The 25,969-nt window shown below is 36.9% G+C and overlaps 1 protein-coding gene across 1 annotated transcript in view; it reads left to right on the forward strand.

The window, feature by feature from the left end:
- Positions 1 to 4,025: 4,025 nt before the first annotated feature.
- LOC145261209 (uncharacterized) overlaps positions 4,026 to 25,969 on the forward strand; it is a 198,172-nt gene continuing 176,228 nt past the window's right edge. The window contains exon 1 of the mRNA XM_080119552.1: positions 4,026 to 4,227. The gene's annotated coding sequence lies outside the window, so the exon portion shown is untranslated. The remainder of the gene's footprint in view (positions 4,228 to 25,969) is intronic.

A 25,969-nucleotide genomic window follows, 5' to 3' on the forward strand; every position in this document is an offset into this window, starting at 1 on the left:
CAGCTAGATGGGTGTTTTTCGAACTGGCAGATAAACCCAACACTGCCCGGGACTGAATGATGATTAACAAATGTTTCACGCTCGTATAAATTTATTATCATCAAAATCGATGTAATCGCCCATTTTTCAATAAAATCGATTGATTGCTTTCTCTAGCTGGAGACCCATCGCAGTACACCTTTGTCATATCAAAGAACCTATGGTTGATTTTATATGCTGGGCCTTTTGGCTTGTGGTAATAAAACTTCTCAAATGCACTTGTGATGTTAGGCTGTATAAGGTGTTAACTTTGATCCAAATCGCCTGTTCCTTCTTTCATTGGATTTTTTTCGATTATCGATACTTATCAAAGATATTCCAATACAAACCCTATCTAAGAACACTGCCAGGCACATAAAGTACATTTGGGTGAAATTTCATAAAGATGGTTCTGTACACACACACACACACACACACACACACACACACACACACACACACCAAGCTGTAACGAAATATAAATAGCTGCCATAAAGGGAACAGCGTCTATTCTTAAAAGAGCCCTCGGATATAAATTTGAATCATAATGGAATCAAGTGTTCCCTCCAGGAGGGATTAGCCCTTGATCTCTGAAGACTAACTGGAGTAAAATAAAATTTAAAAAAACAAAGTTTCTTTTATATAATAGCAGATAGATAGATAGATAGATAGATAGATAGATAGATAGATAGATAAGGAGATACATTCTCTAATTTTAAACTTTTCTCCTGAAAAATATCATTGCCTCTTTAACAGGCGACAATAATTATGAGGTAATAATTTTGGTGAATAGTGTGGATGAGGCAAAGTCTCGTAGCCCAATTCGTTCAGCTTTTGCAGGGTCAGTTGAACAACATGCATTGTCATGGAGAAGAGTTGGTCCCTTCATATTGACCAATCTCGGGCACATACGTTGGAGCTTCTGGTGCAGTTTGTCAATTTGTTGGCAGTACTTCTCTGCTGTAATCGTTTCACCCAGATTCAAGAAGTTGTGATGGATGAGACTGACCACAGACCACCCAACCTTTTTTTGGTGCAATTTCCGCTTCGGGAAGTGTTGTGGAGCTTCTCCGGCATTCAACCACTGTGTCGAACGTCGTCAGTTGTGTTAGAGGATCTGCTTCTCATCACACGTCGCAATCCGCTCGAGAAATGGATCGTTTTTGTTGCGCAGAAGGCGCATACAGGACACCTTAAAATGACGATTTTTAAAATTATCGTTCAATTCATTCGGCACCCATTTATCCAACTTTTTTGGCTTTCTTATTTACTTTAAATGGCGAATGACTGTTAAGTGGTCGACCTTGAGTTCATCAGCAACTTCTCATATGTTTTTGTGAGGAATGGCTTCAATTAAGACTTTCAAATGTTCGTTATCCACCACAGTCGGCCGGCTGCGACTATCTTCATGTTCGAGGCTCTCATCACCATTGCAAAATTTCTTGAACCAGCATTTTGTGCCATACGCTCGATAGTGGTTCCTGGGCCAAACGCATCAATGATATCACGAGCTGTCTTGCCAGCTTTTTGGCCTAGTTTGAACTGGAACAAGAAAATCGTGTGGATTTGAATTTTTTCCATGCTGTCAAAAAGCCTGCAAGAAAAATGGATGAAGAGATTGTGAACGGTAACGAATAACACGATTCGATAGTGAAAAACGCGCTTTAATGGCTATATATACTAATGAATTAATTCAGAAATCATATAAAAGTAACATATGTGAGAAAACGACATTGTTTTTGCACCAACCTAATATGTGTGTGTGTGTGTGTGTGTGTGTGTGTGTGTGTGTGTTTGGGACTCTTATGATGTACGTACTAATTCCAATATTTTCCTGATTCCGATACAAGTACCGATTCCGATTCTTTATAAATCACTAAATATTTAACTATAAAGTTGCTATTTTCCTCGATTACATAAAAAAGAAGAAGAAGAAGAAGAAGAAGAAAAAAAGAAACACGTTAAATGTACAAATGTAAAAGCGCACTTGTACCGGGAATGATCTATAAATTTTAGCTTTACTGAAAGTGTAAAAATCAATAAATATTTATTATTTGGTAATCATGAAGAAAGAGAGAGCCTGTTTCCTCCGTTTGCCTATAGGTGGCGTTAATGTCTGTCCACCCAGTTACGGAAGCACAAAATGTATATAATGGCACCGTTGAAATAAAAATAAATGTTTTAATTTTAAACATGTTTTTTTTTGTTTTTTGTTTTTTTTTGCAAACATATTTAAGTTTTATTTTGTTTTGTTTTCGCAAACATATTTAAGTTTTATTTTCCAAACATTTACGTTTTGTTGCTGGTTTATTTTCAAACATTTACGTTATTTTTGTTTTAATTTTAATATTTTTTTTTTTTTGCAAGCATAAATTAAATGTTTTTGCTATATTTTTCTTTTAAACATATTTATGGGTACAACCGTTTTTCCGCGAGTATTTTTTACGTTCTTATGATAAAAAAAGTCAACGTTTTTTCTTTTATCTTTTTTTTTATTGACCCCCCCCTCTTTTTTCTTAATTTTTCTGGACTTATTTTACTTTTTCCGCGAGTATTTATATATATATATGTTTGAAAAGGGATATTGTAAAACCTGAATATTACTTGAAACTACTATAAAAAAAATAAAAAAAAAAAATAGCGCGGTACAATAAGTGCATAAGCAAACTTTTCTAAAAGAAAAATATTTCAAAAATATTTAGTTTATGCCTGCAAAAAAAAACAACAAAAAAAACGTAAAAACAAAAAAAAAACGTAAATGTTTGAAAATAAACTAGCAACAAAACGTAAATGTTTGGAAAAATAAAACTTAAATATGTTTGCAAAAACAACAACAAAAAAACAAGCGTAAATATGTTTGAAAAAACAAAACAAAAACAAACTTAAATATGTTTGCAAAAAACAAACAAACAAAAAAAAACATGTTTAAAATTAAACATTTATTTTTATTTCAACGGTGCCATTATATACATTTTGTGCTTCCGTAACTGGGTGGACAGACATTAACGCCACCTATAGTCAAACGGAGGAAACAGGCTCTCTCTTTCTTCACGATTACCTATTATTTTGTTATTACTACCAGCAGTGGAAAAAAACAAAACAAAAGATAGTAAAAAGAAAATTTTCTGATTCCGATACCGATATCGATTCCGACCCCAAAAAGTTCCGATTTTTTCGATTCTGAATAATCGTCCCAACACTAGTACATGCCCATCAAGTAGTTATTATTATTTTTTAAACTACGCTAACCAAATTTTATGAGGAAGCGATTATTCGCCATGTTTTATAAATAATGGGAAGACAACTCAATTCGAACTATTGCGATCAAAATAAGCCCTATGATAGTTACAATTTCCTATTAAAATCGCTAAAAATGACTATGGGATCTTCGTTCTGTGACGGTACGTCAATGATAAAGATTTTTCTGCAATGCAATAGGTTTAATTCTAAATAAGCACCTAAATTTTATAACCTAAATTCACATATGATGTAGGTTTATATATGTGCGTATTATAAGGTTATCTCAGACAAAAAAGGAGAAGAAGATAAACAAACATGACATTCGGAACAGCTTTCTTTCTTTTTTTTTTTTTTCAGGTCGTTGGCGTATCATCCGAGGTTCGCCATAACATTATTCCGTTAACTTTAAGAGATATCTTATACTATACTCCCCCCCTTTTTTTCTTTGTCTGGATGAGGTATGGCTAAGTTCGGTGCAACCTCCTAGGCATTACCTCCTCCTTCGGGGTGCAGTAGTGTTTTATTGTCAGAGTGCCAACGCAACGGATCTGTTCCCAGTTATACGTGTACCCTTCCAGAGTGTATACTTATGGGAGAAGCTGGTTATTTTGTCAAACGTTAAAATAAGTTCAAATCTAACCGTGCAGCAGCATCCAAATGCAGTTGCAAGTAACTCTGGCACCGAAACGAAACCGGCGTCAAACAAACCGATTCAAACCTTATTTACGTATGTTAATCTTTCTCTCTTTTTTTTTTTTTGTTCTTTTTTTTACTACAGCCACATATATGAAGGAATTCATTTTTTTTTTCTTTCTGTATAATAAACATTTAGAGAATGTATTTTTTTAAATAAATATTTTCAACATCAATAATAATATTTTTTTTTTCGTTATGAAAAGAATTTCGTTTTCCATCTATCGGGAAATTCGTTCCAGCTTTTCATTCAACTCTGATGGCGGTAGAAAAAAGGTTTGAAATTTTCACTTTTTTTTTTATAAAAAAATCTTATAACCTCACATTATTTTTTTTTTTTGCATCTTTTTCTATCATTTTTTTTTTTTTTTACTTAAAAGAAAATAATTCAGAGATATTATTTAAGCCTTTGAATTATTTTCTTGTATACATCTAAATTTTAAGGACAATAAAACCATTTATTGTCCGTAAATTGTTTGTTTTGGTAAAAAAAAACAACACGATTTTTGTTTATTTTTTACATTTAAAAAATTATTTTCTCGTAAACAAAAATGATATTTTAAAAGTCCATTTTTAAATGTTTAAACTCATTCAAAATGTTATTTGAAAATAATAGTCGATATTATATATTTTAAGATTTAGTATTTTATTTTGAAAGATTTTGTGACAATGTTTTTAACAATGCATTGTTTTTTTTTTCTCTCAAAAAGTAATTGAATATATATATATGTTTTTGTTTTTAATTAGATGTTGTAATTTAAAATAGAGAGAAAAAAATATTAGATCATATAATGAATATTATTTTGGTTATCTTCAAGTTTTGTCACCCCGTGTTTACAAAGATTTCGTTCAGACTTGTCATCTGCAAAATAAAGGTTCACGTGTACGAGCGCCCCCCCCCCCATATATTTTTGTTTTCGTCTTTTACAAATTTTTTTTTTTTTTTTTTTTTTACAATTTTTTTCTACGGATTATTATTGAATGGACATTCTACCAGATTCTCAAAAAAAAAAAAAAAAAAATCAATATTTAAATATTTTTAAGGAGTGCTCATTTTCTAGTGCAACGTTCTAACAAATCGATCACTCATTTTAGAACCACTCGACGTTTTTAGGCCAAATTTCGCGAATTTAGCTTCTTTTTTTTTTTTTTTTTTTTTTTTTTATTTGAAGCGGTTTGGCAATTTTGGGGTGAATTGGACTATAAATTTTCTCTTTTCCGATTATATAAATAGTCATGGTTATCTTCAAGTTTTAACATCCGTCACAGTTTTAAAACTAATAGAAAGCTTAACTGATCACCCCTATTGGAAACACTCGACGAGAACACTCAAAGATTTTCCAAGGGCAATATTTAATGTTCAATATGCGCTCCGCTAGAGTACCAACTAAAAACTTACCTTTAAAAAGTTGACTTTTAGGGATATTCGGTTCTACTTTGAAGGAATATGACATTCAAAATTGTCGCCGACAAGTAACGTTCATAATATTAAGGCCTTTATCCAATGTATTCAGTATTGTTTTCACTGGTCGCCATGTTTGTTTTCAGAAAATTTTTGAAAATTGAATGCGCATGCGCAAAAATTGAATGCGCGTACAAAAACAAATTTTCTAGTTAAATTCAATTTTTACATTTTTTGTTTATTAAATTGTTAAGTGCAAGTACAGAATCGTTACAGACACCCCCTCATATTAAGAATGGCTTTCTACATAATAACGGTGTAATTTTTGCGCGGTAACATAGATGCATAAGTATCTTTATTTCTTACAATTTATGAAAAGTCGCCTGCTTAGATTCGTATTATTAGCCAAAAGCCGATAGCGCGTTTATTCCTAACATTGAAGAAAAATAGAAAAGAAACTATGGCACTTAACTCAAGGAGTATTTAACCAGCTTCCTATGAAGGAGGAAGTTTCATAGGAGTATGATAGGTGTCTCCAACGCAAGGTACAGATTTACTCCCCCCCCCCTGCTATATGTAACACAATGTAACTGTAATTTAATATTATCATCATAAAATTTAAGCACGGGCATCTAATTAACTATATAATCATCAGGAAATGGGACAGGAAGGATATATGTATCACTAGGGCTATGTGTGGAGGCGAGTGCTGGACAGACCACCACCTTGTAGTGGCTAAGCTCAATCTGCCTATCCAACCAAAGAGAAGACTCCCAAAGAAAGACAGCTCTAAAACAACTGAATGTCAACAACTTGAAAATAAAAACTGTCCAAAAATCTTTCTCTGAAACTCGGAACGTCTTGAACCTGCTAAAATAGCATCTTCGTTGGTATGTCACATAAAAGTAAATACTATTTTGGTGGTCTGTCACATAAATTTGAAATAGCATCTTTGTTGGTTTGCCACATATAAATTTGAAATAGCATCTTTGTTGGTTTGCCACATATAAATTTGAAATAGCATCTTCGTTGGTCTGTCACGTATAAATTTGAAATAGTATCTTCATTAGTGTGCCACTTAAAAGTTTGAAAGATCACTTTTGTGGTCTGTCACATATACATTTGAAATAGCATCTCTGTTGGTCTGTCACATAAAAGTTTGAAATAGTATCTTCGTTGGTCTGTCACATAAAAGTTTAAAATACCACTTTGGTGGTCTGTCACATATAAATTTTAAATAGCATCTTCGTTGGTCTGTCACATAAAAGTTTGAAATATCACTTTGGTGGTCTGTTACATATAAATTTGAAATAGCATCTTCATTGATCTGTCACGTTTTTCAGTTTGAAATAGCATTTTAATCGCTAAATGTGTAAATTGAATGGACGTACTCTGAGAATATATTATCGTTTTATTTTTTCTATTGATAAAAAAGTTTGGCGATAAATATTTTTAAATTTAAGCTGCGTTGGAACCATATTATATTCTTTTTAATACGTTTTCCTCTTGAATGATGCCAGTTTGCAATTTTAATCTCGGCTTCTCTTCACAATTGAAAACATTTCCGAAGTTGGTGCTACCAAAGCAACCAAGCGTGAACATTTTTCTTTACAAGTTCATTGCGGCGTATTACCTGTATTTGCACACAATAAGATACCTGAAAAAAATTGAGTTAAAGATAATTAGATGTAGGGTATAAAGTTGGAAGCATTTTTTCTTTTCAAAATATTTATTTTTTTAAATTGATACATATATATATGTATGCATACATACACACCCTTGAGACAGCTTTTAAGAACACTTCGGAAGGTATTATCCATCAAATGGAGGATTATTTTACTAGCAACGGTTCAAGGCCAAAACCAGGACTTCTCTGCAGACTGTTCTTGGTCTCCTTTATGCTGATGACTGTGCTCTTGTCTCCTTTAGTCTTGATGACGTGCAGAACATCCTCAATAGCTTCTCTGATGCATGTAAGGCCTTCAGTCTTACAACAAAGACTGAACTTATTCACCAGAGGAAACCAAACGCTACGCCTTCTTCACAACCAGTGGTATATGTTGATGGTAAAGCTTTGAAAACAGTATCTTCTTTTACATACCTCGGATCTGTTGTGTTTGATTATGCTTAATTTAAAAAGACATCCAAAGTAGAATTAATAAAGCTAGTGAGGCATTTGGTAAGTTGCGGCACAGACTCTGGAACAGCCACGATGTGTCTCTAAAAGTGAAGGTGGCAGTCTACAAATTTGTTGTTCTGCCTACTCTTCTATATGGTGCCGAAATGTGGACCCTGTACCACAAGCATATAAATCCACTTGATTCCGTCCACCTGAGATGTCTGCATTCTATTTGCAATGTTAGATTCTCAATGGTGAATTACTGGAGAGGTTTGAAATCACTGGTATTGAATTATTTTTTATACAAATGCGGTGGTCAGAGCTGCAAGGAAGGTTGGCTCCCTCTACCGTGCTAGAAAACTACTTACGCCTGACAGTATCCTGTACCTCTATAAGGCCACCATTCGCCCATGTGTGTAGTACTGTACTGTTGTCACATCTGGGCTGGTGCATCTGCTGCTTGTCTCTTGCTCCTGGACAGGGTTCAAAAGAGAGTCGCCAACCTGATAAGTCCTGGACTGTCATCTAGGCTTCAGCCTCTGTCCCATCGACGAGATGTTGCATCCCTCTGGCTGTTCTACAAATACTTTAATGGTGAATGCCCTGACGAACTGCAAACACTTATACCTCTCCGACGTAACTACCCTCGACAAACCCGACAAGCTAGTAAATCTCATCCTTTTACAGTAGAGATCCCTTGGTGTAAGAAAGCCTTTTACTCCAATAGTTTCTTCCCCAGAACTGCAGGTCTTTGGAACTCCCTTCCGGGATTCTGCTTTCCCAACTGTACTGATATGCAGAAGTTCAAGTGTAATGTGAACAAGCATCTTTCTACTCATCTCCCTTCATAATGCCCCTGCTAATCAAGTCCCTGATAGTAGCCCCCTGCTTCAAAGTGGCACTGTGCCTTGTTTGGGGTGAAAATTGAATTAAAAAAAAATAAATAAAAAAAACATTTTGTGATAATGGATTACTCAAGAGTTCCTTAGCAATTTTTTTTAGCAATAGGGCGTCCCCTGCTTCATTGCAAAGATTAACTAAAAGACAACCTGAAGCGTTGTGAAATTTCTCTGAGCTCCTGGGAGAGTGCAGCACAGGATCGCAGCAAATGGAGGACGATGTGTTTTCTAGAGACCAGAGAATTTGAACATAACCGCCCTCATCATAGGGACGCTCTTTGTGCAAATATTGAAGGCAAAGTACCAGAAAAATCCCTGCAAAAATTAATATGTATGCCACTGTGGCTTCAAAGCATGAAGCAAAGCAGGCTTATCTGTTCATTCAAGAAGGCATCTTTGATTGATGAGCATATGCAAGTTCATCATCCGCAGAAGAGTGTGTCGGACGTCTGCAGGATTGTAGTTATATATGCGGTGTCATAGAGCTTAGGAGCTGCTGAAGATTGCAAACTGAACCCTTATTCATTAGCTCTGATGAGAGAATCCATCATATATATATATATATATATATATATATATATATATATATATATGGTACTTGTCTACATTTGGGCCTATAAAAAATTTTTTTGGAAGAAAAATCTTTATGATGTATGTACTTGTCACCATACGAAGATGTCATATTCCAAAAATTATGTAAATCGATCAAGTACTTTTTTTTTTAATTTCAATTTTACAAAAAATAAGAAACAAGGGAGAAAGACTTCATACCAAAGTTAGCAGATGTAAAAAAACGACTTGGAAAATTTGAGTAGGACAGCTCTTGGAGTAAATGCAGTATTATGGTGGTTGATGATTTTTAGCTAAGAGTAGGATAGACATTTTTTTTAGCTATAATGACAAAGGATGACCAGCAACACCCATTTCCCACTCTTTTGAATGGCCTTGTGCCTAATTTGTTTAAAACGTAAATATTTTTTCATATTCTTTGCAAATAAATAATTCAAAGTGAGCAGACGTTTTGCCTTTTGCTCCATCCAGCAGGGCTTAAGAAGTTGACTGCATCTTTAAGACGGGAGTGCATCAAGAGGATTTTCAATACATTGTAACAAGACATTTTTGTTATGATTCTTCCTTTTTACTGCCAAAACCTTTCGCATTTTGTAGTACTTACCAACAAAATAAACGCCCACGTGTTTGTGCCTTGTATAGGCATGCGCAACAACAAAACTTGGGTTTTTATAAGCGGAAGCCTCGAGGTTGTCAGGAATCTACAGGCGCATGCGCAAGAGAAGGGATTGAGATAGTGGTATAAAAGGCAGGTCGAGTGAGAAGGTTGTTGTTGTCATTGGACGTTACAGTGACGCGTGCGTTAGCAGGTGATTAAGAGGCTGTTTTTTTTGTGTGTCAAGTCACGCACCTCGGTGAAGATCAGATAAGTCGTGCACCTCGGTGAAGGTGAAGGTCATAAGCTATTTCGGCTATTTCGTTTTGTCTTTTTTCCTGGACAACTATGGCTGGGGCAAAGTTTGATTTAAAACTGATACCTGAATTCGACGGATCCACTTCTGTTGTCAACTGGGTCGAAAGGGTTGAGCTGACCTGCAACCTCTGTGAAGTAAAGGGGGTGCATACCGTGATTCCCCTGAGATTGGCTGGAGGCGCCCTAAGTGTATATCAGCAACTTAGTGCCATGGAGAAGGCTGATGTTACCTGTATAAAAAATGCTTTATACAAGGCATTTGCCATGGATCCCTGCACGGCCTACGAAACATTTGCCTCTAGGAAGCTCATGCCAGGAGAAACCGTGGACGTATTCTTCGCGGAGCTGAAAAAACTTGCAGTTCTATTTGGCAATGGAGTGTCAGAGCAAACACTGGCGTATGCGTTTGTGGCCGGCCTTCCCACCCATGTTAAGCAACTGTAGAGGGCTTCCACCAGCGTATCTGTAACGCCCATTGAACATTTGTTAGAACGCGCTCGAGCCATTATCAGAGATGAGGAGGACCTGAGGGACCGGTTGTAATGATGGCGCAGGCAGCCGAGACTAATGCTGAAAAGAGTCCCAGTTTGAGACCCACGACCAATGGGAGATGTTTCTGCTGCAGCCAGCGAGGCCATTTCGCAAGAAATTGTACTAACAAGGGGCGGGGGCGCCCGCGCTGTTTCCAATGTGGTAGTTATGGACATTTATCCCAAAATTGTGCGGGAAATGCATCAGGGGGCAGGACGTCAGCGCCGCCCTGTTCCCCCGGACAAGATTTAATTGGGGCGCAACCGACAATAAATGTGTACGTGGACCAAGTGCCTTGTTCAGCTCTTCTCGACTCCGGGTGCTCACACACAATCATGAGTGCCAAGTTGTGTCGAAACTGGACAAAGCAGAACATCAAAGTAACCACAATAGGTGGCAATACGCAAGCTTGCTGTGGTGCCGGAACTGTCAAAGTCCACACAGACTCTGGTGTGGCTGCAGACATTAATGTGCTGGTGATGCGAGGGGATTTGCTGGGATTCGATGTACTGTTGGGATATGATGCTATTAAGGCATTGGGGGGAGTGGTTATCGGAAGAGATGGGACTGTGCGATTTTTGGAAACCCCAGTGTGTGCTGCAGTTCACATTGATCGGCCTGATTTTAAGGTGGACTACGACCCTCACCAAAAAGCATGGACTGCATCGTGGAAGTGGACAGAAGGAAGGGCGCCAACCGAACTCAAGAATAGCATTGCAGAGTACTCGATACCCGACAAGGCCCATAATGAATACGAGAAGGAACTTGAGGCATGGATCCAGGATGGATGGCTGATCCCCTACCCCAACAAGCTGGGACCACCCAAGGGTCTGATTCCCTTAATGGCGGTAGTCCAGCATAACAAATCTAAAGTTCGTCCGGTGCTGAACTATCGTGAACTCAATAGATACATTGAGACGTACACTGCTGATGCTGTCGTGTGCGCCAGCAAGCTGAGAGAATGGCGCCAGAAGGGCTCCAATGTGTCTATAGTAGACTTGCGGAAGGCTTATTTGCAGGTGTGAGTGGATGAGACATTGTGGCCGTTCCAGACAGTGTGGTTCCGGGGTCAGAGATACTGCCTTACTCGACTTGGCTTTGGGCTGAATGTGGCACCGCAAATCATGAAGACCATCGTAAATGCAGTGTTGTCCCAGGAAAAGACCACTGAGGACGCAACATCGGCCTATATTGACGATGTGTACGTCAATGAAGACGTACAATCTGCGTCGCACGTCAGAGAAAAGTTAGCTCAATTCGGGTTGGAGTGCAAGGATCCTGAACGTCTGAGGGATGGAGCACGGGTATTAGGATTGGACGTTTGCGGGGAAGATGGTACCTTACGATGGAGGCGTGGCAGTGAGATTCCAAACATCCCTGATGTTATTACGCGACGGACTATTTTTTCCTTGTGTGGGAAACATATTGGTCACTTACCAGCGTGTGGCTGGCTCCGAGCAGCTGTGGGCGTCATCAAACGCAAGGCAAGTTTAGTAACTACAGGTTGGGATGATGTATCTGATGATGCTCTTCTAACTCTGATGACGACAGAAACCCTAGAGAGTTAACAAGGAGGACCCTGCCCGTGGAGAATGGTGTGTCGATGGGGACACTGTGAATGTGTGGGTTGATGCTAGTTCTTTGGCATTGGGAGTGTTATTGGAGCAACGTGGAAATGTAATTGAAGACGCGTGCTGGCTGCGACCCATGAATGATGCTCAACACATCAACCTGGCGGAACTGGATGCTGTTGTGAAGGGTTTAAATCTGGCACTGGGTGTCCGATACTCTTTCGGGACGAACGAGAGTCCGCACTAAGGCAGCCAGTGAGATGTTAATCCGGCGGAGGCTAAACACCCTGAAGAGTCTGGTATCAGAGTATGACCTGTCAGTGAGTGTAACGCTCGTGGCATCACACTGTAATCGTGCAGACCAACTAACCCGTGTGCCTCACAAATGGTATGGAGCTGTGAAGACAGGCGTGGAGTTTGCTGCTCGATCTTGCGCTGTTGGCGCGATTAGTTCATGCCAAATACAAAGAATTCATGTGCAGAGTGGACATCCAGGTATCAAAAGAACTTTGTATTTTGCGAGGCGTGTGGACCCGGCAGTGACAAGGGCGGATGTCAGGCAGATCATCAAGCACTGTGAGGCATGCCAGTCTATTGATCCTGCACCTGAGCAATGGCAGAAGGGGCGATTGGAAGTTGAGCATGTGTGGCAACCATTAGCGATGGATATTACCCATTACAGTGGTAAGCCCTTTCTAACCCTTATCGACTGTGGACCCACTCGTTTTGCGGTGTGGCGGCAAATGACCAGGCAGGACTCAACGAATGTTGTCCGCCAACTGTCATCTATCTTTTCTGAGCGAGGTGCGCCGGAAGAGATATTGACGGACAACGATGCTGCTTTTTGCAGCCACCAAGTTCGGCAGTTGTTGAATGAGTGGGGCGTCCGACTATGACTACGATGTGCTCATGTGCCATCAGGGAATGGCATTGCTGAGAGGAGCCATCGCAGCATCAAGAGAATTGCTGCCAGAAAGCAATGCACCATTATGGAGGCCACGTATTGGTATAACATCACACCAAAGGATGGGAAGACACTAACAACAGCACCGGCCAATGCCATACACAAATACCGTGTTAGGATAAAGGGCATTGACACTGTCCAACCAATTGACGAGGAGAGTCATGACAAATACAAGGTAGGGGATCCAGTTTGGGTTAGACCCCCTGGAAACCGGTGCACCACCAAGTTCAAGCGAGGACGAATATCTGGAGTGGTCAGCCAGCAGTCGGTCCTTGTTGATGGAACCCCACGCCATGTGCGCGATCTTCGCCCGGCTAGTGAAGTACATCCCATAACTACAGAGAGCGACGAATCATCAGATGATGAGCTGCTGATGAGTGAGGTCACCGAGCAAGAGAGTGGTAGTTGTAGTTCGTCTGATCAGGCAGGATCAGAACCAGAACCAGAACCACGCCCAGAACCAGAACCAGAACCTGAATCTGAGATTGTAAATACCACCCTTTGCAGAAGCCAACGAACTAAGAGGCCACCCCCGGAATGCACTCTATGTGATCATCAGATCAGGGGGGAGTGTAGTACTTACCAACAAAACAAACGCCCACGTGTTTGTGCCTTGTATAGGCATGCGCGACAACAAAACTTGGGTTTTTATAAGCGGAAGTCTCGAGGTTGTCAGAAATCTATAGGCGCATGCGCAAGAGAAGGGATTGAGATAGTGGTATAAAAGGCAGGTCGAGTGAGAAGGTTGTTGTTGTTGTTGTCATTGGACGTTACAGTGACGCGTGCGTTAGCAGGTGATAAAGAGGCTGTTTTTTTTGTGTGTCAAGTCGCGCACATCGGTGAAGATCAGATAAGTAATGCGCCTCGGTGAAGGTGAAGGTCATACATTTTGGGACCAGTAAACAACTTACTGCATTTACATAAATACTCTGACTAACCCCATCTGCTCTAGGTTCCCTCTTGCCAAACACAGTAACTTTGTAAATAAATATTACTTTCTTCTTTGGAAGACAAGGACGTATGACACAGGTAAGGAAGACACTTTTTTTGATAACATGAATATGTTAGTTTAATTAATCTGGAACAAAAAAACTAGATCCAATATTCGGAACATTTTTGTTCTTGTGTTTAAGGGAGGTGGTGTTTGATCAACACTGCTGGGGAGCCATGATTTAATACACTATTTTGTCTTTAAATCCCCAAAACAGTGTTTCATGGTAAACAACTGATGATTATTGAAATATCATTAGGACTATTGTGAATTCATGAAAGCAAATAGATTCCACGATTGAAGGAACCTAATTGACTTACTGGCAAAATATTTTTTTTCAATGATAGATTTTTAAAAAAAATTTAATTTTTTTATATAGTTTTAAAAGTCCAAAAACTTCCAAGATATAGATTTGTTTTTCTCAATTATATTTCATCTTTAATTTACACCAAATCTTTAATTTAAGAAGTGTGATGTAACTACAGAACATATTACAAATAAATGACAAAAATCTATATACCAAATTTCAAGATGTTGACCATCTTATCATTTATTTCCTTAAGTATGTTAAGGAAATAAACAGTAAGATGTTCAACATCTTGAAATTTGGAATATAGACTTTTGTCATATATATATATATATATAGAGAGAGAGAGAGAGAGAGAAGAGTATAAGAAGGCTATAGCAATGTAGGGAACCAGCTTTTGTCTTGGCATGACATATGAGCAAAAAAGGCTATAGCTATCACGCCAATACAACAGCCAGTTTCCTGCATTGCTATAGCCTTTTTATACGCCATATCTATTTTCCAGCAATGCTTCAAGCAAACTACCTTCCTCTATTATAGTATAAACAAACATTGTTACAGACAACAGAGAGCTTTTTGATACCGTTTTTTATTTGTTTCAATTTTTCTGATGATGTTTTTTTGTGTATAAATCAAAGGTATTAATAAATGTCCCATAGTTAGATTTGTCTTTTTGAAACGTGTCGTAATTTTGTTGCTTTTCATCTTTCATCAAGACATAAGACTTTGTTGTGCTGACAGGACGAATGGTATTAGTAGTAGTAGTCGGTGGAGGGGATGTCTAGTTTTGAGGTGAAGGCAGGGTCAGAGAGAAAGGGAGTTAAGATAGGCATTTTAAAATGTTTTGACTAGTTTGAAAAGTAACCATATTTAGGACAGGTTTCTGAGTTCTTCTATATACCACGTCCAAAAGTTTTAATCTTTTAGCGTTGGTGCTTTCATGGCATATTATTTGTGTGTTGTTGACTAAAATTTTTCTAAGTTTAGAGGGGGGGGGTATGTTTTTTTCTGTAAATGTCTTTAACAATGTTTGTTTAAATGAAAAATGCTGCCTAAATATACACGATCTGATCCGTGTCTTGACGTTTTTTGAGTCTTTGGTATAACTTGGCTGACGATTGAAACACATTCTCCCGGTTTGAATGGAGGGGAATCGGATCACCGTCTTTTATCCCTTTCCTGTTCACAATGGCCACAATTGCTGTCGTCACTAGCACAGATAAATGAAGTTGTTACCACGATTGCACATCCTAGACTATTGCCATTGCAGCCATCATTCTCATATAATCGTGAAAATATATAAGAAGAGTAGAAAGTGAACCATAGGTTTACTTTCGACCGCCTTGTAACTCCCACTTGCCTTATTTTGTCCTTTAGTCCTCACATTCGATAAGTGATGTTTTTTAACAAAGAGGGAAAAATTGCTGATTTCTAGGTTGGAATCTTTGCATCTAATGCTTATTGCTAGCTACGCTTTGACCTTGAAGTAGTACTTTTTTTTAGGCTCCTTACATCAAGTGGTTTCATGCCTTGTCTGAAGTGATTTCCATAAAATTAAACAAAACAACAACAACAAAAAAAATCAATTAACTGTAGTCAATTGCAACCTGAAGGATTTCTTTTTGGTTGGCTATTACACGAAGATGTAGGGGAGGGCACTTCTCTTTTCTCCTAGATTGCTTCACTTACGATGATCTTCACCTTATAATGTTAAATGTTTAGTAAGGAGGCATCAAATATCATTTTTTGAGTCCTTGATACGGTTAACCACCTGATGAAGACCAGAGGAATAGCGGGCTGAAACGTGGTGAAACAACAACAACAACTCAGAAGATGGGGATAACAGTCCACAAATAAAATAAATGTAATTTTGTATCCTTTATTTTCATAACTGGCGTCTTCCATTTTTAAATGAAGAGTTGAAGTTCTTTCCTACTTTTTGTTTTCTTTTACGACTGAGGCTACAACGTGTTGGTTCCCGGACAACATTACAGCTGTACTGACCTTACATTACCGAGTATGTCGTGAAGTCAGTTTAGTTTTTAATTCTTATTTGCTTGCACATTTTTCAACTTAGGGTAGACAACTCCGAGTATTTTCTTAAATTTATAATTAGTTATTTGCCTTGCTGATTTTTATTTTTAGGTGATTATTTGGGTTTGTATTACTGTACACATAGATTCGAAAAAGTTGTCAAAAAACAAATATCTAACAAATAAATGTCATCAAAGGCAAGATAAGTTACTTTTCTACATAACTGGATATGTTTTCAGTGTTTTTATTTAATGTAACATGTTTTTTCAGCTGGAAAAACATACTGTGTTTACCGATGTATTGGAAAATTCAAAATGGCGCCCGACTCTCTCTTTAACACGGTAAGTTTGGGAAAAGGTGCTATAAATATAAAACTAGACAAAATACTGTTAGAAACTCGCTCAATATATATTACCATGACATAGGTTGACATATATTCGGTGGTTCTTTAACAGTATTTTGTCTAGTTTATTATTTATAACACCTTTTTCCGAACTTACTGTGTTAAAGAGAGAGTCGGGCGCCATTTTGAATTTTCCAATACTTCGGTAAACAATGTATGTTTTTCGAGCTGAATAAACACGTTACATGGAATAAAAACACAAAAAATATATCCAGTTTGGTAGAAAAGTAACTTATCTTGCTTTTGATAACATTTATTTGTTATATATTTGTTTTTTGACAACTTTTTTGAATCTGTGTGTACAGTAATACAAATCCGATTATTTAAGAATGTTTCATATTAGCAGTCGATTCAGTCAAACTAAGTAAATCGCACTTCCATTGTAGGGCTTCTACAAAATAAAGAATCTAGCCATTCCTAAATTAAAGAACTAAATGTATTTTATTGTCTATTTTATTTATGACTAGCCTAGGTGCCCGGCGTTGCCCGGGTGTTTGGAGGTGTGTGTTGAGCAAAAAGAAAAAAGTGGTAGTAGGCAGGCAGGCTTGAACCCATATCGCAAAGGAAGAAAAGAATGTGAAAAAAAAAAAAAAACGTGATGTCTTTGCTGCTGCACCCATCATCAAACTGAAAGTGACAAATGTTTAAATTAAGGCTAGTCAATCGAAAAGAGGGGATGAATTTTGAAAATATTGTTGAAAAAAGCGACCCCTCCATGTAGAAAAGTGTCCAGTTGAGGGTAAAGGAATTAATGTTTTTAGCCAATTTTTCGATATTTGTCATCTGAAGGGTCAAGCATCAAAATGATACTGATCTCGTGAAAATTCGTCGCCTCTGTCAAAAATTTTTGTGAGACATACATACATACATTTAAACAGACAGGTGACGTTTATATTATAGAAGATGTTTAATACATGATATGTCAATTAAAAATAACATATATTCTAACACTCTCCACTGTTCTCCACCATCCTTTTTCCTTTGTCCCACAAAGACAGTTTATATTTTCTATTGATATGTGATCAGCAATACCTGACTTTTTACCCAGTTATGGCTGATGAAATGAGAACAAGGTACCCTTATGAGTTAACTAAAAGGTTCAAGATTCCATATAGGTACCTGCATTTGACATAAAGATTACCAAGTTCGAATAGATGCACCTGAAGAAGGCTGAAGGTTATATCAGCCAAAACGTTGTGTATATAACAACTAAAAGGAAAATAGTCGTCCGTATAATATAAATAAGATTTATAATAATCATATCTACAACTATCTGTAGTTACCTGCTGTTCTCCAGGATGCAGTGAAGTTATTTTAGTTTTTATTTTTACCCTTAAGATAGACAACTATTGAATCGTTCAATTTCAAATAATTTGTCTCTTCTGCTGATTCTTATTTTTAGGTGATTATTTGAAAATGTTTCATGTTAGCAATTGCTTGGGCTACTAAGTAATTTAAAAAATAAATTGAAACTGAGTATCTTATTATATTGCCAATAACATGGTACAACAATAACAAATGATACATCTGGTCTATATCTTCTAACACAACAACTCCATATTCTTCCAACGTGACCAAACCAATAAAGTCTCCTATTCTGCACACATCTCCCTATATTATCCAGATTTAATTTTACTCTCACTTGACTTTACAATTTAAGCCTGTCTTATTACATTCACATAACTGTCGCGTCACATGGCAGGTGCTCGACTTAACTTCACTCTATGGTTCCCTGCTCATGTAAAACATTCAACACAAACATTTGCCTAGCTACAAACACTTACTCTCTATCTGTGCCTAAAACTAAACGAAAATTCCATGAGCAGAGTTTCTTTCCTAGAAGTACCCATCTGTGGAACGCAATACTGTGAGACTGCTTTCTAACTGACTATAACATGGTTGTTTTCAAGTCCAATGTAAACAAGTTCTTGTTAAACTGCCCTCTTAAATAATCAGATTCTGTCTGATTTTCACCATTACCAATCATCACAGCGTTGTCTCACTGGCCACCTGATACTCAGTGATTCTTATCCTCGCGTGGCCTTTGGGCCTTGATAAGTGGTGATTCCCTAGTAAAAAAACAAAAAAAAAAAACACACACATACACATCCATCATATCATTCTCTTATAAATAAGGAAATTACTTATATTTTTCTTGAACAACATGAGTATTACATCTATATGCCAGAAACGTTTCGATTTACAGCTTTATAGTTTTAACGATTGAACTACACCGACTCTCTAACCCAAGGTAAGGAAATAAGCTTAGAAAACTTATATAAGTAGAATATTTATTTACGAGTTATTGTTAAAAAAAAAAAGTCGTTATTTCTTGAAATACAGCATCAAAGATTGCAAAAAAAAAAATAAATAAATAAAAAAATAAAAGAAGTCTAAGGGGATGGAGCTCAAATTCAGTGAACTGCATGAGTCATTCTTCTCTTCTTCCTGAAACCTGTTGTCTTGTTTTGTGATCTTTCTGAATTTCGTTTTCCTTCCTGTAGAGTTTGGTCAACCTCTTTTTTTTTTTTTTGCTCTGGCACTTCTTTTAAAGTTTTGTCTCAGACATTCATAACACTATTCTATTACCGTTCTTCTTCACACCCTCGTTCCCAGCTGGCAGCAGGTGTATTCTTAACACACATGTATATATTCACATAATTATATACCTATTTATGTACATATATATGCATGTGTATCTATGTGTGTGTAATATATACATACATGCATGTGTATGCAATATGTGTGTAATATATATATATGCATGTGTATCTGTGTGTGTGTGTAATATATATATATGTACGTATATATGTAATGTATGTGTAATATCTGCATGTGTATCTGTGTGTGTATAATATATATATTATATATAATATATATATATGTACATGCATGTGTAGCTATGTGTGTGTAATATATTTATGTATATGCATGTGTATCTCTGTAATGTGTGTGTGTGTAATATATATATATGTGTGTGTGTGTAATATATATATGTGTGTGTGTAATATATATATATGTGTGTGTGTAATATATATATATGTGTGTGTGTAATATATATATATGTGTGTGTGTAATATATATATATATATGTGTGTATGTAATATATATATATATATATGTGTATGTAATATATATATATGTGTATGTAATATACATCTATCTCTGTGTGTGCATGCATATATATATATATATATATATATATATATATATATATATATATTCGATGTACTGTTTGCTTTTTATTACATCCTTTCTGTTTTGATCTTTTACACATCAGCAGCAAGAATGGCTCCTATGCGTTCTCCAAGCATGGCTGACATCTGCCGCATATAACTAAGTGCTTGGTCTGCTAAAGAGCAAAAACTCTTTGAGAAAATGTTTATGCATTCTTTTATTTCGTCTTTTTAAATAGCAACTTTATTTTCAGTAAATGTTTTTGTTGTTTTCGTTCTTCTACCTGTCATAGTCGTTTTATTAAAGAAAGTTTTTTTTTTCTTCAGCCTCACCCTGAGTTTTTTTTTTTTTTTTTTTTTTTTTTTTTTTTTTTTTTGAGAGCCCCAGTTGCCTCATTGTCTGCGCACATAATGAACAAACCCGTGAATCCAGTCAACATGCATTTCGCCCATTTTGTTATGTTGCAACAACAGGTCACTGATCTGATCCACTTTATGGCTTAATCTTCTAGCCACTTTGATCAGACTGCTTTTAAAATAATTTATTATAGACTAGCCTGGGTACCCGGCGTTGCCCGGGTGTTTGTAGGTGTGTGTTGAGCACAGAACAAAAAATGTGGAAGTAGGCAGGCAGGCTCGAACGTGTGACACGAAGGCGGAAAAGAAAATGAAAGAAAATCTGACGTCTTACCGATATGCCATGACGCGACCAAAAGTGTGAAGCATTAGAATTTAACGTAGTCAGTCTAAAAGCAAAAGATGACTTGCAAAAAAGTGTTGCGTTTAAACCTCCCATGAAAGCAAATTAGACACAAGGTTGCTTTCTATGTGGGGGTAAAACCAGCTCCCCCCAAAAGAGGGCACTCTGGCAGTATCCAAATAAATAGTAATTGTCTCAGTATGAAGGGTTTCCCCTACATTGACCAAGGACCAATTACAGAACAGATACTACCCATCCAGGAGGCCAGGTGGTTGCATTCCAATAGTTTTGCTTTATTTATATGAAAAAGACAAATAAACAGCAGAGTCAACCACACAGTGGAAATTTTGTTTAACTCAATCAAAAAAAAGATAGAGATGATGTCCGTTCGCGAATTTGAGATATTACGATCTGGGAAGTATGCGAAAACTTCTAATCAACGCAAGAACCCCCACCCAAAAAGCCTTTCGTGGACATACACAAACGCTTGTGCCCATTTTGCCCTTTATATAATGGATTAAGCTTTTTGAGTGTTAAGTCATTCTTGATTAAAAAAAAAAAAAATTGGAATAAAAATCCAGTTTCCAGACAAGGAATTAATCCAGTCATGATCAGCAGAAACCTTGTGGTTTTCACATGTTCGAACTGGAAGAATTCAACAAGATTCAGTCTATTTTATAAAGCCGTTCTGACATCTGTTTGGTTTGTTCTTATCACACTTTGCTATAAATCGAATAATCCAAATCTTTGTGGTCATAACCTTCCATTATTTTTAATGTTGCAGGGTTGGTCTCCTTGCTTCTTCAGTTGCTTGGAGACCTAGGGAGAAAGTACCAGTTAAGAATCCATTCTTGATAATCAGTCCAACAGATGATGGGCCAGGAACTGGACCAGTATCTGTCAGACTGGGTATGCCGCCTGAGTATTATCTAGAAGATCCACCCTCCCAGTTCTTGCCACCCAGCTTTTGGGTGGGGTAAGTTTATTGCTTGTTTCCTGTGATGTCCCTACTGAGATTGCCGGCTGGGATGCCCAGGCAATTTTTGCTAGGCCAGGAATGCCCCTCCTTTAGGAGCACTGGCTTGATATCCCCACCTGTCTTTGTGTCACATCTTGCTCTTATCTCCGTCAGCTATGACTGGGTAGAGGTCCTAAGTAGGGATGTACCAATTATCAAATTAGCTGATTAGAGATTAATCGGCTTTGATAATCGGACAATTAATAGGTTTTCTAATGATGATTTATCAGAAAATTTTGTTGCGATAAATGATACTAACATTAATTAAATTATATTCTAAATGAAGACAAGTTAACTCCCTTTTTTTGCTTACCAGTGAAGATTTATCGAAGAGACATGCATTGTCTACATTATTATTATAAAATAACAAGCATGGCGTGCTGTTAACATATAGATTTTTACGACCACACTGAATTTGAGGCAAATAGACCTAAGCATATGGAAAATATTCCTCCTTTCTTTTCCTAGTGAGTTAACATTATTATTTTGTACTTGAAATCAGTCAAAGAAAATTATTACTTCATCTTTCAGCTTTCATGTTGAAGAATTGTACAGTAAATTGAGATGATGTACGAACCAAAAATAAAGCCTTCTTGATACTCGTGTTCCTCATTTTGGACTCGTGCTACCATTTTTTATGATTTTATTTTTATGGTTTAGATAATGTATATTTTATTGAGATGAATAACTACTTAGATATCAGACATAAGTAATTTGAATACATAAAAAAATTAATCGAATATTAACAACTTTCAACCCTTATGGCAACTAGTTTCTGCTGTATTTTGATGTCAATCCCAAGAATAATAATACAGCTGTTTGTAAGTTATGTCAAACCACAATGTCAAGTGGTGCAAATCAGCAAAGATTTTTACGACTAATATGCTAAAGCATCTTAGAAATTTTCATCCAGGAGAAGCAAACGTTGCAGATGAGAAAAGGAAACACAATGAATGATCTGTAACAGACATTCCAGGAACAAGTGGTAGCAAATATGAGCCTCCAGCAAAGCACCAAACTACTATAGAATTAAATATTGGTCGAGAATAAAATTTGATATTCATTATCTGATAGGAGAAATGATTGCTGTTGATATTCAACCACATTCTGTAACATCTGACATTAGATTTAATACGCCTATCGCAAAACTTTGTCCGAATTACAATATTCCATCCAAAAAGTACTTCACTGACAAAATAAATTTTGATATATTTACAAAAGTAAAAACAAGAATTCAATCATTTCTTGATGAAATTAGCAGCATTTCTTTGATTACAGACATAATGCTCCCTTTCTGAGTTTGACAGGTAATTGGCTTTCAAATGACTTTAACAGTGCAGGTGAACACAGTGGTTCAAGAATAAGTCAAGAATTACACAATGTTCTGGATGAGTATTTAAAATCTTCAATAAAGTTTTTTTAGTCTTGCAGGATTTAAGAGCAACTATGGTTGCTTGTGGCAGGTAATGTGAATTAGAAACAATATCATGCTTCATACATACATTGCATCTTTCAATAAATGACATTATTTTCCCAACAGGCTGTTAAGACAATCATTAAAACTAACAGAAATATTGTCTCTCACTTTAATCATTCTCCACCAGCAATTAGCAAATTAACTGAAATACAGGATCCGCTTAATTTGGAAAAACATAAAATCATTCAAGATGTGGCCACATGGTGAAATTCAGTATATTACGTGCTAAAAAGATACTTAGATCAACTAAAAGTTCTGTAATGTACGCTATTGGTAATAAGACTCCTACTTTAACAACTTGCCAGTAGGGACTTGTTTAATAAGATGTCCAGTTACTGAGTCCATTTGAAGAAATTACCAAAGAAGAAAGTCACAGAACTTCAACTATATTAAAAATAAATAAAAAAAAAAGAAGTTTAATCCCAAATTCTTCGTTGGAAAACTATTTTGCTTGTAAGTTAACCACTGTATTAGTTTGCTTCCAAGAATTCACACTAGTTCTAATATTATTTTAGGGATCATCAGTTGTTTACCAGGAAATACTGTTTTTGGAGATTTAAAAACAAAAGTTTCCGTTCTGCAAGATCTACCGCAGATGTGCTAACGGTAATATCTCATAGGATTAGTGAATCTCTTGACAAAGGCTTCCTTTCCAGGGCAATTGCTCTTGATATATCAAAGGCCTTCAACAAGGTATGGCATAAAGGTCTACTTCACAAGATCTCCAGCTACGGTATAACTGGAAATATTCTCTCTATCATTAAATCATTTCTCTCTGATAGGCTCATAAGAGTAGTGGTTGATGGACAAAAATCAGAGGCCTGCAGTATTAATGCTGGAGTCCCTCAAGGGTCCATCCTGGGCCCAACTTTCTGCCTGATCTACATCAATGATCTCCCTAAACACATACTTAAATCATTCGTTGACATCTATGCTGATGACACAACCATCTACAGCAACACATCAAAGGCTGTAAATGACAAAGCTCTCTCTAATTCCGATCTCGATGAGTGGTTCAGTGGGGGAAGACGTGGCTGGTTACCTTTAATGCATCTAAAACCAAACTCCTATCTTTACATCATCAACGCTCTGATCCCCATCTGGCATCAATTGAAATGGATGGCTCTTGTCTAGGAGAAGCTCCATGTTTTGACAAGCTTCTGGGCTTGACCTTTACTCCTGATCTGAAATGGAACACGTACATCAAGTCTGTTGCCAAGGTCGCTGGAAAGATGGTGGGATCCTTCTACCGCTCCAGAAGATATCTCACTACTGATGTAATTCTCTATCTATATAAAAGCCAAGTACGTCCAAGGATGGAATACTGTTGCCATATCTGGGCAGGAGCTGCTAAAAACAGCCTATCCTGCCTTGACAGAGTACAAAATAGACTTTGTGGCTTAGTGGGGGATGCCCTTTTCTCTTCCTTGCAACCTCTCTCCCACAGAAGAGACGTTGCAAGCCTATCTTTGTTTATCGTTATTTCCATGGCAGGTGCTCGTCTGAACTCCAATCACTGGTCCCCCCTCGCCAATTTTTTACAAAAAACACCCGTCTAGACGAATCCACTGTCAAAAACTTTCCCCACTCTTTATCTATGCCTAAATCAAAACGTAGATTCCATGAACAAAGCTTCTTTCTTAGAACTGCATGCCTGTGGAACTCTGTTCCGTCTGCCTGCTTCCCTCCTGACTACAACTTGGATGTCTTCAAGTCCAACGTAAACAAATTCCTAATGAACCGCCCCCTTAAGTAGACACTCTAAAATATCCACACTAACGTACTGTACTTGTACTTACAATAACCCTTATCCATGAGTGGCTTCCGGGCTTTGATAAGTGGTGACCACCTTGTAAAAAAAACAAAAACACACAAAAAAAACAAAAACAGTTTATTAAACCATGGCTCTCTAGCAGTGTTGATTAAACACCACTTCTCTTAAAAAAACAATAACAAAAACATTTCGAATATCGGATCTTAAAAAGAAATTTAGATCAACTAAAAGTTCTGTAATGTACGCTGTTGATAATAAGACTTCTACTTTAACAACTTGTCAGTGGGGACTTGTTCGAAAAATTGTCCAGTTACTGAGTCCATTTGAAGAAATTACCAAAGAAGCAAGTCACAGAATTTCAACTATATTACCCCCCCCCCCCCAAAAAAAAACGTTTAATTCCAAATTCTTCGTTGGAAAACTATTTTGCTTGTAAGTTAACCACTGTATTAGTTTGCTTCCAAGAATTCACACTAGTTCTAATATTATTTTAGGGATCATCAGTTGTTTACTAGGAAACACTGTTTTTGGAGATTTAAAAACAAAACAGTTTATTAAACCATGGCTCTCTAGCAGTGTTGATCAAAAAAACAATAGCAAAAACATTTCGAATATCAGATCTAGTTTCTTGCTCCAGATTAATTTGGCTAACCTATTCATGTTATTAAAAAAAAATACCTTTCTTACCATGTGACATTCATCTTTGCCTCTTTAAAATACTATTTATAGATTTTACCTGAGGACAGACATGCAAACACATCTTCGCTTTTATATATTAGATGATTTATTAGAAACAGAAACGGTTTATTTGTAGATTAAGTTTTGTACTTGTAAAGCCGTCTTTGTTTTATCTTGATTCCTCGTCCGTCTTTGCTATATTTGTGCAAATGTTTTTCCTCTCGTTTTGGCACTGTTTTTATCTTGTCATGTCGTTGGCATCTCAGCCAGAGCTTTCACTTTCCCTAGCCAAACAGCCACATTCTGGCACTCCCTGATGTCTTGGCCGCAAAAATAAAACTGTCCACCAAACCTTTGATCGGTTGAAGAAGTTTTCTCGTCTTATTTTTCCTGTAGACTTCTGATCTTCACTTGTTCCTCTTTTGATACCACTCGGCTTTTCCTGAACCAGTTTGGTTGTCTTGTGGCATATCAATTCTTTTTGAAAATCT

The sequence above is a fragment of the Euprymna scolopes genome, chromosome 37 (genome assembly GCF_053919585.1).
Source record: "Euprymna scolopes isolate OS-2025 chromosome 37, ASM5391958v1, whole genome shotgun sequence".
Lineage (NCBI taxonomy): Eukaryota > Metazoa > Mollusca > Cephalopoda > Sepiida > Sepiolidae > Euprymna > Euprymna scolopes.